At 48.5% G+C, this 17,899-nt stretch overlaps 1 protein-coding gene across 2 annotated transcripts in view; it reads left to right on the forward strand.

Moving 5' to 3' along the window:
• The window catches only part of GLI3 (GLI family zinc finger 3), a 269,486-nt gene that overhangs the window by 26,804 nt on the left and 224,783 nt on the right, over nt 1-17,899 (forward strand). The window lies entirely within an intron of this gene.

The raw sequence follows: 17,899 nt of genomic DNA on the forward strand, positions 1-17,899 counted from the left end.
GTTTATGGGTATGTGCCTATGTTCTCTTTGCTTAGGTTCTTAAAAACATTCATGACATAGTATTTGGCAGAAGCACTTGGTCTGCAGGATGATTTTGCAGCTCTAACTTTCTTTAGGGAAATTTTGATTAGATGGTGAGAATGGATCTTTGAAGGAATGATTATCTATGAGATGAGAACCCTACAGTGATTCAGTATCACAGAATTGTCTCTTCCTCATATAAAGTGTAAAGTGATGAACACAGTTATGACCCAGCTTAGTTGACAGGGGCTTCACATTAAGAATTCAAAAGATTCTGTGTGCACATTGCTTTGTCTCTCTAAATGAGGAACGTGGGTATGTAGCTTACAAGAGTGTTTCCCCTCAAGAACTCTGTCTCTGTGATACCCACCTTAGGTTCCCCAGGAATTTAGAATAATGTACAGTGACAGGCAAGATGTCAGGTAAATAAGAGGAGCTTGAAAGGAGTGAGTTCACATAATTTAAGTTTAGAAAGGGAAATTCAAGGGCGCTTGGGTGGCTTAGTTGATAGAGCGTCCGAATCTTGATTTGGGCTCAGGTCGCTGTCTCAGGGTCCTGGGATCCAGCTCTGCATTTGGTTCCATGCTCAGTGTGGAGTCTGCTTGTCCCTCTTCCTCTGTTCCCCACCCCCGTCCCCCACCACTTGCATGTATGTTTTCTCTCTCTCTCTCTCTCTCTCTCTCTCTCTCTCTCTCTCTCTCTCAATAAGTAAATAAAATCTTCAAAAAGAAAGAGAAATATAGAATTCTTTCAAATTAATCTGTATGGGTTATATGTATGTGTCCATCTTGGGTTAAAAGCTACTGATGAGCTTGTGTAGGCCACAGTGTGCTGTCCCATTGGTAAGCGAAGACCATCTCAGGTATTCTGAAGGGCATTCTATAGATAACAGTATCAGGTGCAAATCCAAGGAGATTTTTGATGGATTTTGGCTGAATTGCTGGCAATTCCATTGCCACAAAAGCAGTAGATCCTCTGAAACCCGAGATGTGTGTGTCCTTGATTTAGACCTGGTTTCATTAGTTACTGACCCGACTTCCGGCGCTTATCTGCCTGGGAGGACGTGGCCATCGTCTGTGTTTGGGACTGTGAGAGGGGCATTTGGCCTTTTGTGTGACTGACTCTTTGCAGCCCACGGCCCTGAACATCCTCACAGAGCGCCCTGCATGGTTTTCTGTTTGGCATCTGGTTTGATGTAGTTCTATTTCAGCAAGGCTGCACTGAGAGCTTTTGCAAATTTCTTTGATGCTAATTTACTTGCTTTAAACTCTTGGGAGTGGAAAGAAGAAACAAAACCGAGAGCATAATAAACTTTGATTACGGGGCTCCTAACCACTGAGCCTCTCCAAAGAAACCCACGTTTGTCCTTATTTCTTGAGAGCGGTGTTTATAGGGCTGAAGCTGGGGAGCCCTGTTACCATCACCCATCAGATAGAGTCGAGGGAAGGATGCTCAGCCAGAGGCCAGAGGACATGTGCAGACGGGAGATGCTGTTGTACCACGTAAGGGAGATGATGTGGTTCGTTATACAGAGATTAATCGAATAATGTGTTTTGGAAAGCATCTCAGTGGGAACAGGAAGGAAAGCGTGGGAGCACTGAAGGGTACCTATCCCTTAAGCAACACTGTGGCCTGAGACCCCAAGACCACCTCTCTGGTTTCCTGCTCTCCTCTCACCCTTTTTGTTTGTCCGTTTTTGTGAAAGGAACACCTGCTCGTGGGGAAATTCAGAGACGCACAAAGAAACGCAGGAATTGTTAACGCCTGGGCTTAGTTCAGCCTTTGTCTCTCTGTTCACGGTATCTGTCATGTGCCACATGCTCAGGCCACCATATGTTGGGGTTGGGGACACCCTCCACGTCGGGGACCGCTCCTCTGCAGCTTGACTTAGCTGATGACGCCATGTACTCAACCAGTCTCCTGTCACCGGCTGTCGACATGTTTCTTTTCTTTTTCTGGTTGTAAGTGGAGATGTGATGAAAATCCTGAACAGTTCTGGGTGGTTCGACGGCACCCTAACCGAATTTAGTTTCCAGAATCATCGCAACGTGGATTTCCATCCAGCTGTTTCTATGACCGCTCATTCCCAGAAACACTTGGCAGCAGAGTAGGATGGGTGAAAACGTCTGCCCATGTTTAAAAGTTTCTCATGGAAGTATAATACGCAGCTAGAAAAGCGCACATGACATGTGGCCGCAGCCCGATGAATTTTCCCAAAGTGAACGCATCATCTGAGCAGCACACGGATCCAGAGAGGAGGACTAGCAGCCCTGGAGAGGGCCTCGCGTGCCTGCCAGTTACCCTTCCTGTTCAGGGCTTGCTCTTGTTTATCCATTCTGCTGCTGATGGGTGTTTGGATGGTTTCCAGGGTTTGGCCGTGTGGGATGTTGGCTGTTGGGTACTTGATTTTTGGTGGATCTGTGTACACTCTTCTTTTGGGTACACACCTGGGTGTGAAATGACTGCACCATAGAGGGTGCATGTATTTAGCTGTAGGATCCACTGCCTCCAGGTTCTCCCAAGTGGTTGTACACATTTGCTTCTTGTTCTTGCCAGCCACAAGGCATGTCCTGCATTTCTCATTTTAGCCCTTCTGTTGGCTGGGTGGTGGTATTCACTTGAGGCTTTAGCTTGTCCCTGATGTCTAAGGGAGTTAAGCATCTCTTTAAATATTTATTGTTGATCTGGATATCCTCTTTGGAGAAGTGTCAAAATCTTTTTTTTTTTTTTAATTTGTAGTTCTTTGGGGATAAATGTTTACTAGTTGTCCTATCACTGTTTCGAAATGATACTTGTATCTGACACTGCCTTACTATATTTTATAGCCTCTTTTTCTTTTTTTTTTTTTATAGCCTCTTTTTCTGAACTGTTTTATTCTATTGACCTGCCTGTTCTTTAACCTTCTCTCAGATGTTATAATGTGTGATGCATTTTTTCTGATAATGCCCATTATCTTTTATTTTTATTCCTTTTCAAATGGTTCTTGGTTCTTTTTTTTAGTTTTTTCTTCTAGGAGAACTTTAGGGACACCTTTTTTTTTTTTTTTGGAATTGTGTAGTTAACGAACTCCTACGTATATAGTAAAAATATAAAAATCATGAATCAATGACATCAGTTCAGCAGTAGTGGTTACTTTTAGGGGTGGTAGAGAGGCAGCAGGGTGGAGAGTGTCAGATGTATCTGTATCACCTTATTTCTTTAAAGAGAAAAGGTTTGGGACGCATGGGTGGTTCAGTGGTTGAGCCTTTGGCTCAGGTCGTGACCCCGGGGTCCTGGGACCAAGTCCCACACCAGGCTCCCTGCATGGAGCCTGCTTCTCCCTCTGCCTATGTCTCTGTCTCTCTCTCATGAATAAATAAATAAATCTTAAAAAAAGATACCCTTTCCAAATTTCGTTTGGAACTATATATGGCTAGTTTGTTTAGGCTTTCCTGGAATTTCATCATCATAGGAAAAAGTCTTGGTTGTTTTTCTGCGGCGTCCGCACAAGGTGACCCCATTTAAGCAAACCCAAATGTACTCACTTGACATCCACATTCTGCATTCATCTTCAGAGGTATTTTTGAAAAATCTGTCACTTAGAGGAAAATACTTAGGAAGTAACAGTTGGCAAGACCTAACAGGTGTTTGCTTTACTTTCACCTTCTAGACTTTAAGTTGTTCTGGAAGCAATTTCATTTTAGCTTTGTTTCATCTGTCTTGAATTGAAAGTTGCAGGTACATCGATAAGTGCTTGAGTTAATGCAAATACCTCTGTATTCTCTCAGGAAAAATACTGTGTTCCAGCTTCCCTGCATCTGGCTATGTTTTTATTCAGTTCCAGCAGCTGCCCTCTGTATCCCCTGATAGTGGTGTCTGTTCCGTGGTGGCTTTTTCTACTGAATTCAATCAATGCCAGGGTCAAGGATTAGAAGTGGGTGGAGGCTCTTTGTTATTTGTTTGTTGGTTTTGTTTGCTTGCTGTTGTTGTTGGGAGAGCTTTGACAGCAATGGGAAAGGCCGAAGGAATCTTGGCATTCTTGCTTTTGGCCTGAAGATATCCTAAACCTCGGGGTAACCTTAGCTCACTAATGAGTAGGTATGCTGGTCATGGCCAAATCGCAGAGCAAGGTAGGTGAAGCATATGGTCTTGGGTCTGGGTGGGACGTGTTGCTGTGACGCATGTGTACGAAGCAGAGCTCATAAAAAGAAGACAGTCACAGACATCTTGAAGGATTCCAAGTAGCAGAATATGCATCCCTTTGAAGATAGGAAGTGTTGCTGCCAAAGGTGTAATTCCAGTAGTTTCTTAAGCCTCAACTTTATACACTTGAAAGCATGCCCACAACCTACTGCCTAGAGCTTTTGGAAATAATCGAGAGACATGACTCTTGCTTATTCTCCAGATTTCAGATCATTCGGTGTTTTGTTGGCCTTTTGTCTGGGGAGATCCGCATCCACCAGAGCTATGCCAATAAGCACAGAAAATTTGCCAGCCCACAGAGAAATTTGAACTTCCTTTTCTTCCCGCAGGAGTGTCTCGGGGAAATCGTGGATACAATAGAACTTTTCATGTCTAGACCCTGCCCAGGGGATTTCTGTCTAATAAGAACCTTTTCTTTTTTTCTTAAGCATACTCAAATGGAACAAAGCTCAGGAAGAGGTTGGGAATAGAATGCAGGGAAAGAAAACATAGGAAACCCTGGACCATCATATTTTCCCCACCTCCTTCACGCCCAAGTCCACGTAGCTATAAACGTAAGGTTCTTTTTCCACTGCTGTGCTGTCCATAGTCAGCAGATACTTCTGAGGCCTCGCTAAGTGCCAAACCGTCCTATCTGGCTCTGAAGATGAAGAAAATAGGGGGCCGAGTCTCGGGACACTGAGAAGTGGATGGGTGAACAACCACAGTGCAGTATGCTCATTCAACGTACGTAAGCGATGCCCACGGAGCAGCAAGGCGAGTGTCCTAGAAGTGGTGCTACCTGGATTAGATCCTGTGGATGGTTAAGGCGGGGCTGGACAGGAGGCATGGGTGAGTGGCTGGAGAATCAGATACAAAAGGAAGGTCTCGGAGGCAGAGGGAGCGGCAGCCTCAGTGGACTAGGAAGTGGGGACGTGCCGACTGGTGGAAATGCCTGGAGTCAGCTGGGCCATGTAGTGGGTAAACCTGGGCCACAGCGGTGGGCAAGCCTGGAAGGGCAGGTTGAGGCCACGTGCCGGAGGCCTGGGAATGCACAGCTGATGAGTCTGGGCTTTATCCTTAGCGTGAGTGGGAAGAGGGGAGGCACAGCCTACCGTGGTGGGGGGAGAGGAGCCCCGCAGGCGCCTACACCGGGGGTGCACCTGCCGTGGGAACGGACGGCAGGGGAGGTCATGGTGGGGAGGCAGGAGAAGCAGGAGATGGAAGTGAGTGGGGGTGCAGAGCCCTTGGATGTGAGCAGGAAATCAGGAGTGGGAAGCAGGGCCTGGGGGTTAGGGAGCTCTCCACGCGAAGCCCTGTGACTTCCAGTGTGTGTTTGGACCAGACAGAGGGGCTCAGGAGAGAGGCAGGCCAAGGATCAAGATGCAGGATTCGTCTCGGGAGTAGGTGAGTGTTGATGGCATCGGGGACGAGGGGAAGGGAAGGGGACAGCAGCAGGCGAGACCTGGGGGTTGGGGGTTGCATCTGATAGGTAAGAGGGGATCGGGCCAGAAGGCCAGGACCACGGCCGCTGGGACTTGGGGGTGGCATCTGGGCTGGCGCAGGGCAGGGAGATGAGAGCGGGGGTGTGGGAAGGGGCGCTGTGCAGTGTGGGAGGTGGGAGAGTGCGCAAGCTGGAGATGTAGGATGGGCGGTTGGGGTCTGACTGAGGCGGGAGGGCAGTGACGAAGCAGAGGGCAGGGGCCCATGCTGGGCCAGTGCGGCCGTGAGGCTTTGCGGGCCCACGGGCCAGTGCTGCTGGGGTGGCCCGCGTGGCAGGACCTTGGGGTCTGGAGCTTCACCTCGGGTGAACCTGTAAATAAAAACTAGAGGGAAGAGATCCGGGGCCCCCTTTCCTCTGTTTCCTCCATGAACTTGTAAAATGTGATAGTAGGAGAAGAGCTGGAGAAGGTGCTGAGTCGGTGCGAGGAGGCCTGCCCGGGAGCATCAGGGCCCGCCCAGGGCAGATGGGCTCGGCGGTGGGTGGTGCCAGTAGCCCCCCTGCACTGGCTGCAGCTGCCCGCAGAGTGGACGAGGGGCTACCCCAGGGTCAGGGGTTGGCAGCCAGGGCTCTGGAGGGCAGAGAAGAGGCCAGATGCACGTGTCCTGTCTCTTCTCTGACCCCTCGACCTGGTAACACACGTGCAAGGAGGGTTCACACATGTGGTCGTTCATTTGACCCAAGAGGACGGTTAGGAAAGCGCCCTCGTAGGGATGAGCGCCGTAGCTCTGCCTCCGTCCCTAGGGATGCTGACCAACTCTGCTGCCTGGCTGTGGACTTAGAGTAAATAAAATCAACACTGACTACTCCTCTGACATGAATTGCTTGCTTTTAGTAAAATTGCTGTCTTACATGGTTTTAGAACGGGGAGGGATACCTAGTAAGGCAGTGGAATGCCCTGCTTTGGTGTGTGTGTGTGTGTGGGGGGGGGATCCTAGGAATTTCAGGCAAGGTCAGATATTGGGAATAACACTGACCAAAGATGAGCCAATGCCCTTATCTTTGGATTCCTATTGGAATCTTATGTACTATGGGTTTTAAATATTACATTTTTTTTAAATGCTGGTTCCTTTGTATGTGTGTATCCACTTTGACCTTTTAAATTCCTTTACACGGAAACCATATTAAAATACCTTTTTTGTTTTCTGTTCATGTACTGCTTAGTATTTCTTAAAAGGAATGGTTCGGATTTGAATTCATCTCTGTCTAGAAAGGCGTCGGAGAAGTGCTGAGAGCTGAGTTTTACACACACACAGCACACGCGCACACTCTCTCTCCTTCCTCCCCATCCCTCGCTGGTGGTCCCTAAAGGCTGCAGCTGGGCAGGAGGGCATGGGCGTGGTGCGCTGACGAAGGCCCAGGAGAGGAGGAGTAGGGGTCTGGCTTCATGCTGACCGTCTTGGCAATTGGAGAAGACTGGAGTCCCTGGGGGCCGTCAGGTGGCCAGATGTGTGGAAGTGATGAAGGAAGCAGCAGGTGAGTAGGGCTGGGAATGCCCAAGGGCTGGACCAGGAAAAAAAAAATAGTGATTTTCCCTGCTAGCCAGCTGCCCCATCTGGAGAGAGTAAATTATTTTCCCGGGAGAAAGCCCTGTTCTGTGTGTGGAGAAGTTCTCCGCATAGGGTGCCTGGGGGGAGGAAGGCCGAGGGGTCCGGCCTGCGAGTCCTGCTTGCCCAAAGCCCCGTGGAAACCCTGAGAAGTGTCGTGAGACCCCTGGCACCCCAGGCATCCTCAGCGCTGTGTGACGACCTGCCCTGCGCAGCCTGCAGGACCAACTAGGCAATTTCATGCTTTCTAGTTCTCTTCTTTCTTTCTGATATTAATGATGACGGAGTGACAGCTTTGAGGATTTCGATGTGGGGACAGATACACATGTGAAGTCCTAGAAATTGCTTCCTGAAAAATAGCTTACGAGGTACGTGAGGGCGAGCATTAAGGCATCTGTGTTTTCTTGGACCAAATTAGGTCCAGGGTTCTTGGATTCAGAAAGCATGACCGTCTTATTAAACGGAGTAAAGAGCTTCTTGCGGACAGCTTGGATGTGCGGGGAAGGAGGGCAGGAGCTAAAGAAAGAGCCTCTGGGGTTGGGGTTGGTGAGCTCTCAGCCTGGGCCTTCGGATCCCTGGCTGCCGTGGCCCAGTATCGTGTCCGATCTTTCAAAGAACATCCCCGTGCTTTTGCTGAGATGTCCCCGCCCCGTTCACTGCGGGTCACAGCCGACCAGAACCGAATGGAGTCAGCCGTGCTGAGCACCCATTTCACAGATGAGGAAGCTGAGGCTCGGAGGTTGGGTTTCCCCAGCGTCCCATAGCTGGTCAGAAGCAGGCCTGCCCCGGGCTCTTGGTCCCCGTGGGCTCAGCCCGGGGTGCGGTTAGCGAGCCACGCATCAGTGTGGTGGTACATGTTGGTGTCTTGAGTCACAAAACAAGAAGCGGCAGCTGCTGCAGAATGTGAGAAGTAATTATTTCTGTCGGGTACAGTCTGGTTGCCAAGCACTGTAAGGTTCCCATCTACTATGTCTACACACGAAGGGTGCGTCAATGCCACCGAGCATGTGTCTTTCTGTTTCTGTGTCCGTACACAGCATGCGTGTTTTTCCTCTCTGAAATCTGTGTACTTTTTTTTTGCCTTTGGAAAACTGAAACACGATTCCATCTCAACGCAGCAGACTGAGAAAGGACTACTTTGAAATACAAATGACAGTATCTGGAAGCCCTTTAGGAGGCCCTCAAGAAGCTCAGGGGGCGCCTGGGTGGCCCATCCCGGCGAGCGGCCAGCTCTGGGTTTCAGCTCAGGTCATCATGAGATTGAGCCCCACGTAGGGCTCCCCGCGCAGCAGGCAATCTGCTTCAGGATTCTCGCCCTCTGCCCCTCCCTCCTCTGCCTCCCTCTCCCTCCCCTAAAATTAAAGTAAAATAAAATAAAATAAAGGCAGCCCGGGTGGCGCAGCGGTTTAGCGGCGCCTTGGGTCCAGGGCATGATCCTGGGGACCTGGGATCGAGTCCCATGTCGGGCTCCCTGCATGGAGCCTGCTTTTCCCTCTGCCTGTGTCTCTGCTTCTCTCTCTCTCTCTGGGTGTCTCTAATGAATAAATAAAATCTTTAAAAAATAAATAAATAAAATAAAATAAAATAAAATAAAATACTCAGTATAGAGTAGTCTTGTGTCGCTGCCCACAGCCAAGCATTGCCAACGTCTGGGTCTTAGGATGGGCAGCTTCACCTGTCTTGTAGCTGTGGCGGTAAGAGTCCTACCTCCCGGATTGATCTATCAGCCTTCCAGTCAGTACTGGACACTACCTCATTATTCATTGATATTGGGTAATTCTAAAACACTCATCATCTTGTTGTCTCTTAAATCCTAGAACACACAGACCTGGGGCTCTTCCATCTTCTAGGAGTGCTCTGCGTTTTCAGCTCTGTTCAGACAGGTTCATCTTGAACCAACCCAGATACGAATATTATTATTTTTTTTTTCCTGGAAAGGCTTGACTGAAGGGGATTCTTCTACCCCATGATTGTCCGACAGTGCCCAGGAAGTCCCAAGGGAGTGGATAAGAATAAAACTTAGAACTTGAACTCCTCTTGCCATCTGCATTGGCCAGACTAGGCTGTCCGGGATGAGAAGCATCCTTTCGGACCCCCGAAAGCCACTCTGGCCAGCCTTACTGTAAATGCACAGGATTCGTTGGCCTGTGAGCATCACTTTTTATATGTACGCCACCCCTCCTTAAGGGAGACAAGTTATTTTTAAGAAAACAAACACAACTAATAATTTTTTTTTAATCGGCCAGTAATTATCAGAAACAGGTTGTACAGGTGCAAAGGTAGGGTTAGTGGAATGCGGACTTAAAAATCTGGGGGGACCGAAGCTTCTCGGGACACAGTGGCTGTAGAGAGAGGTAGAGGGGGTGTTCCAATCCATTCTGTTCCCTCCGTTCCAAGTTGGTGGCTCTCCCCGAGGAAGCAGGAGGATTTTGAACCAAGCTGGACCTTGCCTGAGCAGGGGCGCCCTAGCGTGGATAGGCCCTATGGCTGGCCTGTGGCCGCATGTGGTACCTTCCTGCCCAATCCTGGGACCCTCCACATGTCTGTGTCCCTTCCCCAGGTGAGGTGAGGACTCAGTGCCCAGATGAGATGGGGCACAAAGCCCCACTTCCAAGATGCTTCAGAGCATGAGGATGGGCAGCAGGAGAGCAGCATCTGACGTGTATGGCTGCACATCTTTGAGTCATTACAGTTATTGTTGCCAGCCTTGAAAGACGTGCTAATCCGTTACTCCCTTTTGGGTTTTGACCAGAGGGGTATTTTCTTAGTGGTTAAGGGCACAAGTGCACAGACCCTTCCTTCTCCCCCACCTGCCAAGGGAAAGAATCTTCACAGAGCCATCACCTCCTGGAGTGGGAAGGCCCGGCGCTCCTGGGTCCATCCCTTCTCTGATGTGCAGATCTGTTGGGGGACAGCTCTCCGTCAGCTTGCCCATCCCACTTTCAGGTGAAGCTCATTCTTAAATACTCTCCCCTGCAAGGGGTGAAGATCCACCTCCTGGTGCCTTCAACACTGTCTGCCGCTTTCCTACCACGTGGCCCTCGGAGGCGCTTCCAAACATGGATGTGGGAGGCATGGTTCATCCTCTGGCCTTCCGGAGCCACATGAGGTCATGCTAATTCTTTTTTTTTTTTTAAGAATTTTTTTTTTTTATTTATTCATGAGAGATGCAGAGAGAGAGAGAGAGAGAGAGAGAGAGAGAGAGAGAGAGAGGCAGAGACATAGGCTCCATGCAGGGAGCCCGATGTGGGACTTGATCCCAGGACCCCAGGATCACACCCTGGGCTGAAGGCAGATTCTCAACCACGGAGCCACCCAGGCGTCCCAAGGTTGTGCTAGTTCTTCCACAGATACTTGCAAATATGTGAAGCGTAAGGCCCCAAGGCCCCCTTCCCTCCTTTCTTGTCAAGATTGGCCTTGGGTGTTGGCCATCTATCTGTAGGACAGTGTCGAACGCAGCAGGGCAGGGCCGCTTCTGTTCCTGCATGAAACCCAGGGTGGGTTTGGGCACGGCCGTGTTTCCCAGCTGGTCCACTCTTCATGACGTAAAAGTGCACCCCGGTTGTCTTTCACGTCCGCTAGGTCCTATTTCTGCTACTCTATGAAAATGCCTCGAGTATTGATTCTTTTTTGGCCCCAAGTATAGGCCTCTATATTTAGCCTTATTAAATTCCTTCCTCTTCACTTCAGCCTGACATGACTCCTGCCCTCAGCGAGCTCACCATATCGATGATTTATGAGGCTCGTGTAAAAAGAGGGCGCACCCACACGCATATGCACACGTGCACACGCACACACCCCTGTCTTTTATTCCCCTTCCTTTTGCTTTAGTGTGACAAGTGTCACACATTTAAAACTCACCTTAAGTTGTTGGACTGTGGAAGCCAAACTGGTGGAGTCGCAAAAGGGAGAGGCTCGGAAGGCCTCGCCTTGCCCCTGCTGGCCCTGCGGCCGGCGTGGTGAGACGCGGAATGAAGGTGAGGAGTGCCATGTGCCCGGGAAAATTCTGGAAAGTTCTGACTGCACTTTTAATGTGCTTCCTGCAGACTCATTAGAACCTTGCCTGTTGCCTGTGATTTACCTTGCGTACAAATGTGTGTGTATCAACAATGGAAATTTTTCATCTGCTCCCAAGTAGTCTAGCGGCCTGAAAATCATTTTCAGAAATTTTAGAAATGTTCGTAACCCAACTTTGTGGTGAGTAGCGAAAACCACATCTAACGTTTGGATCAAACTGTGCGTTTTCAAAGCACTGCCGCCCCTTGCATGCCTAACTGGCATATTTCTAACTCTGTTCTTCATATTTGCAGTGTATTGTTTTGCTTTTGGTTATTGACCAACTGCTTTATAGATGCCATTTGTTATCTATCATTGTAGTAAATTTAGGGGAAAGAATGCTTTGTCATTCTGGTTGGCAGCGAGATTGTCCCCAGTCTTCTTTTTTTTTTTTTTTTCCCTTTGGCTGAAGAAAGAGACTTTCTGACATAAGTTCGAGAATTTGAAGCTATGCGTTTTCAGGATCATCGATTGTGTTTTATCTGATTGTTTTCCCAGCAACAGTCTGACATTTTCTCTGCGGGAAAGTTGACGTATGTGTGGCACACGCGTGCACACCCATGTGTGTGCATGTGTGTGTGGGGCGTGTCTCAAGGAGGTATCATAGTTAGACCTTAGGAGGATATACGATTCTTAAGGATTTAGATACTAAACCAATCCCTTGAGTGCCTGGGTAGCTCAGTTGGTTAGGAGTCTCGCTTCGGCACGGGGTCCGGGATTGAGCCCTGCGTTGGGCTCCCTGCTCAGTGGGGAGCCTGCTTCTCCCCTCTGCCCGCCTCTCACTCCCGCTGCTTGTGATCTCTCAATCTCTCTCTGTGTGTCAAATAAATGAATAAAATCTTAGAAAAAACCCAGCCCCTTGAGGGAAGTACCCTGGTCTTGATATCTTTAAAGCATCCAGGCCATTTGCCTAGAAGGCCTTAATTCCAGGTCTTGCCAAACCACCATGAGATGAAGTAGAAACTCTTTGGAGAACAAACAAAACTTGCCCTGGCCTGTGAGGCTAGTCATGCGATCCTCCCACATCGCCTGAGTTCAGTACCCCCAGCGTTGGCTCCGCAGCACAGGTCTCAGGGCAGCTCCTCTGACAGGGAGGGGAGCTGGAAGGACTCACAGCCGGGGCTCACCTGTCCACCTGTGCGCGCCTGCTTCCTTCTAGCAGCTCTAGGTGTTCTCTCTGCAGCCCCTGCCCCACCCTCATCCCGCACTTCCCGTCACATTTCCCTTTATTTCCTCCTTCAAAAAAAATTCCTTGCTCCCTGAAGTTGTTTTACTTCTTCTGTGTTTGCCTGTGTGCTTTCTGACTTTGCACCGGGATCCAAGCACCAAGAGCCCCTCCTGTCATCTTGACGCTGTACTTGTGCTTGGCAGAGGGGGGGCAGCACGGGTGGGGGGTCCAGTAAATATGCCTGAAATGAACGAGTAGATCTAAAAATGACCTTAAACTGCACCCGCAGGGCCTTAGGGGAATTTCTGCTGCTTCTACACGATGCTGTCCTACAGGCTGTCCTCAGGTTGTGGGCGGTTGTGTTAATCTGCAGAGTAGATGGTCGTGCCATGTATTTTGGACAGCTACCCCCATATTTACCAAAGTCGCTCTACTCTGCCCCCACCTTCCATCTCTCTGGGACCGTTGTAGGCTTCATGAAGGTTTTGTGATGCAAGAGCCTTCGGCCAACATGGCGTGCACCGTTGGGCACTCTCACAGGTTCCGGGACACCCGGTCAGGACGTTGTTTTAGTCCAGAGTGGGAGGACGGGGGCTTCCCTCTGTGGCTGGGATGGTGAAGCCTGAGACGGCCATTAGGTCTGGGTGACATGAGCTGCCCTCTTGCAAATATAAAGGTGGACGAAGGCAGGCCCACATCCTTCCTTGGGCAGTCAGTAGGGCTCCCTGCTCTGGAAGCATGACGTTGTTTTTGCTTTGAAGTTAGATGATGAAGGCTAATTTGAGGGGGTGGGTGGGCATTTGAACATATGGCTTCAAGGCTGTCTGGTGGCCAAACTCTCCAGTCTCTAGGGAAAGACTGGCGTGCACTAAAGTTGTCACTTTAGTTGCCTCCATTGTAGGTTGAACATAAGAAAAGGGCTTCCAGCATAAGATTCCCTGCATTCTCCAGAAAGGGACCATTGTTGCAGGGTTTCGCCTTAGCTGAGACATCTTCCTTACTTGGTTGGCTTCATCTTCCTTTGGTGCCTGAGAGATACGGCTTCGTGATTGGTGTTGGTGCAGTGGACAGACCTTCAATATGGAGTCATTGTTGCCTCATCAGTCGTTGGCTGCAAAGACATTGCACAGCCGCGGAGAGGTTGTGAAGACGTGATCTTTCTAGGGACCCTAGGAGAGGTCAGCGACACTTTATGACATTAAGAGCAACACACGGGGTGGCCAGCTGTGCTGAGTAAAGGTGAGTTCTACAGCCAGCCAGACTCGGTGGGGAGTTGTGCTTCTGCCCTTGGTAGCAGGACCCACAAAGTACTTGATAGGCCTCAGTGTCCATATTTGTGAGGCAGGGAGAACGGCACTTTCTGAGGGTCACTGTCAGGAGCGATAGAACGGGGAGGAGGAAGTACCTGTATCACTGCCAAGTCCATGTTCAACTCCCTTCTTTTGGAAAACGTTCTCTGGCTTCCTTCACATTTGTTCTGGGAATAAATACGATGCCAGGCACCATTAAGATAGATCCCCCCCCCCTTTGCTTTTCTTCCGTTTATTCCCCCTTGATTAGAAAGGTCTCTAGCACCTCAAACGAGACATGACATCACCTTGGAATATCTCTTACCAGGTTTACCGACAGAGTTTTCAGAGGAAAATTGGAGTCTTGATGTCAGAAACAACACTGTCATCATCAGGTTCATAATTCAGAACTAAGATAATACTTAGGTGTTAACTCGGGAGTGACAAAGGTGCTGACCTCTAAAATGGACGTAAGCCAAACCTTTAGTGCTTTTTTTTAAAAAAAGACATTTATTTATTTATTTGAGAGAGCAAGAGAGAGAATGAGCAACGCTGAAGGCCAGAAGGAGAAGCAGGCTCCCTGCTGAGCAGGGAGCCCGACTCGGGGCTCAATCCCAGGATCCTGGGATCATGGCCTGACCAGAAGGTAGGCGCGTAACCAATTGGACCACCCAGATGCCCCCCTTTCATGCTTTTTAAAGTGAGTGGTGGCCTGTGTTTCCTGTAATATGCTTTTCTGGTGGTGGTTGTCTCGTGTAATCCTAGATTTTTTTTTTTTTTTTTTTTGCGAGGTCTTTCTTGGGAGGTACATCTTCTGTAATAAAATGTTAATCGGTGTTGCTTTGTGGGAAGATGATATATTTAGCCTCTCACATATCTGCCCTCCCCTCCTCATTTTCTGAAGCGCTAGTTTAAACTGTTGAGAACTGTCAGTTCAGATTGGAAGGGCTGACCCCCAACTATGTTTCTTCACCACCTCTGGCTAAAAGAGGTTTCCCTGTTCTCTGAAAGCAGAGCGTCCCTGTGGAAACTTTCCTAAGTCGACATGGTGTAAAGCGAAGAAGCGATCACTGTTAATTTAGAGGGAAACATTTTTTTAGCGCCCCCAGACCCAGAAGCAACCTATCAGGCTTTTCTGACACCTGAGGACACATCTAGCTAACAGATACACAAAATAAACAGAAATAAAACGCACGGTCGCAGACACAGCTCAGAGCCGGGGCATCTAGGTGCCAAGATGCTGAGTCAGCAGTTCCTGGGGCAGGGGTTGCTGGTGCTGCTCCTGCTGCTTGGGGTGTGCGCTGCTGCCTCTGTGGCTCACTGCACAACAAACACTGAATGCCATTTTTGCTTTCAGAAAAGCAGAGATCCTCCTCCGGTTTGCGAAAACAGGTATAAGTCTTTCGTAAAAACAAAGGGGTGGGACGTGAGCTCTTGAAAAGTGGGGGTACCGCTGCCTGCATTTAGTTGTAGGTCCCTTTGGAAAAGATTTCCTCTTCTTTTTAGGACCATGAAATTATCTTTAATCATAGCTACGTGAAGGGGGCCAGAATTGTTTCCTGAAGCATCTTGGGGACCTGCCTCATTGATCGATATTAGTGAGAATGAGAGGCTGCTTTTGCTGCTTTTCTAACTATTAATTTTTGTATTTAACTTTGTTTCGCTGAGTCGAGACACTCCACCTGGACAAGCTGGCAACAAAATCATGTTTGAAAAATGATCAAAATGGAAATATATTTAATTATAGCATCCCAGCTAGAGCCAAGATACATAGAACATGACATACCGTGTCTGTTCAGTTGGCCCCTGTGTCCCGGAGGGGGACGAAAACAAGCCAGATTTATTGAATGCCTACTAATCCATCCATTCATCCAGTTATTTCTAAAGTAAATATTTTTCACAAACATTGTATGTGCCAGACATGGCTTTTGCGACGATTGCTGTGACAGAGCCCAAAACGGTACTGATGCTTGTTGAGACCGGAGCTGGGCATCTGGGAGGACTTTCTGGAAGAAGCATTATTCAGGCTAAAACATATAAAATTGGAAGGAAGCCAGGTAAGAATAGCTGAGGAGATGGATACAGAGGGAATTGTGTTCAAAGGAGAGGTGGGTGGAAGGGATCCTTGTGGATTCAAACAACTAAAACAACCTCAGTGGAACTAGAGGATGGAGTGAGAGGTGGGGTGTGCTGTTGAGATAGGGCAAATAAACAACCCAGAGGCCTGGTTTGGATTCTGTCCAAAGGGCAGATTAGAAGGTGTTCAAGCACAGACGATAGGACTGTATTTGGGTTAGGTCACCGCAGCTCTAGGGTTTATAGTAGGGTGGAGGGGGCCCCGACATGTGGAGGCTACTGCCTTCATTCTCGTGCACTGGGGCGGTGGCTCACTGAGTGGTGGCCATGGGAGAGAAGTGGAATGCATTAGAGACTCGAGTGGGAGTTTGGCCAAGCTTAATAGGACTGTGGGGGTGAAGGATGCTCTCCAGGGCTCGAGCGTGGACTCCTTGGGTAGAAGGTGGTGGTGCCTTTCGCTGAGACAGGAGCGGGAGCAGGTTTGGAGACCATCGTGTCCTCAACGAGATAGTCTACGTTTAACGACATCCAAGTGGTGGGACCCTCAGAGCAGAGGTCTGGGTTGGAAATGCTGATGATGATTGGGAAGGCCGCAGAAGCAGAGCAGGAAGAGCCCGATGCAGGCCTGAACCCCCATGGGACAGCAGTGTGTCCCCCTGTTGGAGGAAGAAATGTCCTCTGAAGGAGCTTGGCTGAATGAGAATGTGTCAGACCCTCAGGCTTGGGCCCATCCTTTCTAATTATGAATGTCTACCAGTTGTTTCCCATGATTCTTTCCTAAATCTGTTGTCCTTCTTTTGATACTGTACAGGCAGGAATGTGCTTGCAGTAAGGTCGATTGGTATTGAAACAAATACAGTGCGTGTGAGATGGAAGGCTCTTCCCAAAGAAGGTTTGCTTTATAGCATTGATAGGGGCTGGGAAGAGGGCACGGGACTGTGCTTTATTATGCATTTTGTAAAACACAAAAATCAGTATTGGTGTCAAGGGCCAAAACTCAAAAAATATCCATAGGAAACATAAACACCGACTTAAATGATTTGCTGTTTTTGTATTTCTGGGAGAGGGAAAGAATAAGTCCTATTTCCTTAAAACTCTCTGAAGCAGATATGAGAACATGTCCCTGTGGTTAGAATCTGGGTTGTAGGTAACATGGAAAACTTTGCCGTATCACTGTTGGTACTTCTCCGTACATTTGGAAAACTGCATAATTAAAAGGTTTTTAAAAAAAGACACAAAAGTCACGTGAGATGATATGTCTGCTGACTGCCTGTGTAGTTCAGCTCTAGGATCCCGTGGAGACCAGAAGGTCAAAAGAACTAGTAATAAATCAGTAATCAATGTGTTTAAAAATAAATAATGAATTAAAAGGGGTGAGAGAGAGCGTCCAGCCATCCGAGCACATTCTGTGTTCGGAATGCTGGGCCTTGGTGGACGTGGATGCTTAGATCTACATAAAAGTTGCAAAACCAAAACCAAAAACCTCTACTGCTTGGGTGCACGGGACAAAAGGGCTGCCCAAAGCGGACTCCTTCTACGGGGAGGTCTTTACGTTTTGCTCACCTTTTGCTGCAAGTAGAGTTCCTGAGTAATTAGAGTCGGGAGGTTTTTTTTTTGTTTTTTTTTTTGGAGCTGCTCATCAAAGGTGTTTCCTTTCAAATGAAAGCAGGTTGGCACTCATGGAGGCAGGTGCTCATGGGCAGGAGAAAAGGGATGAGCCACTCTTTGGGTCCAGGAGATAGAGCTTCCTCCAGAGATTTTTGAAAACCCCCTTTTGAATGGGCTCATTGTTTATAAGAACAGCTCCTTAGTGGAAAAACAAAAAGGCAAGAGGGTCTGGAGCATGCTCTCTGCTTTCCTGCCCTGGCCTCATTGTTTATTTGATTTATCAAGTCTCCGAGTAGTTGCTCTGCTCTGTGACCTTCCTTTAGCTAGTCCTTTAGAGTATCCATTTACTTTATTTAGAAACATAATATTTAAAAAAGCTGGAGCTGAGTCAGAAAATCATCACCTTTTTGATGTGGCCATTTCCCCCGTCTTTTTGAAACCTTAAACTTGCTGAGAGCCATGGAGCTGACTT

This window comes from Nyctereutes procyonoides, unplaced genomic scaffold (genome assembly GCF_905146905.1).
Source record: "Nyctereutes procyonoides isolate TBG_1078 unplaced genomic scaffold, NYPRO_anot_genome, whole genome shotgun sequence".
In the NCBI taxonomy this organism is placed as follows: Eukaryota; Metazoa; Chordata; class Mammalia; order Carnivora; family Canidae; genus Nyctereutes; species Nyctereutes procyonoides.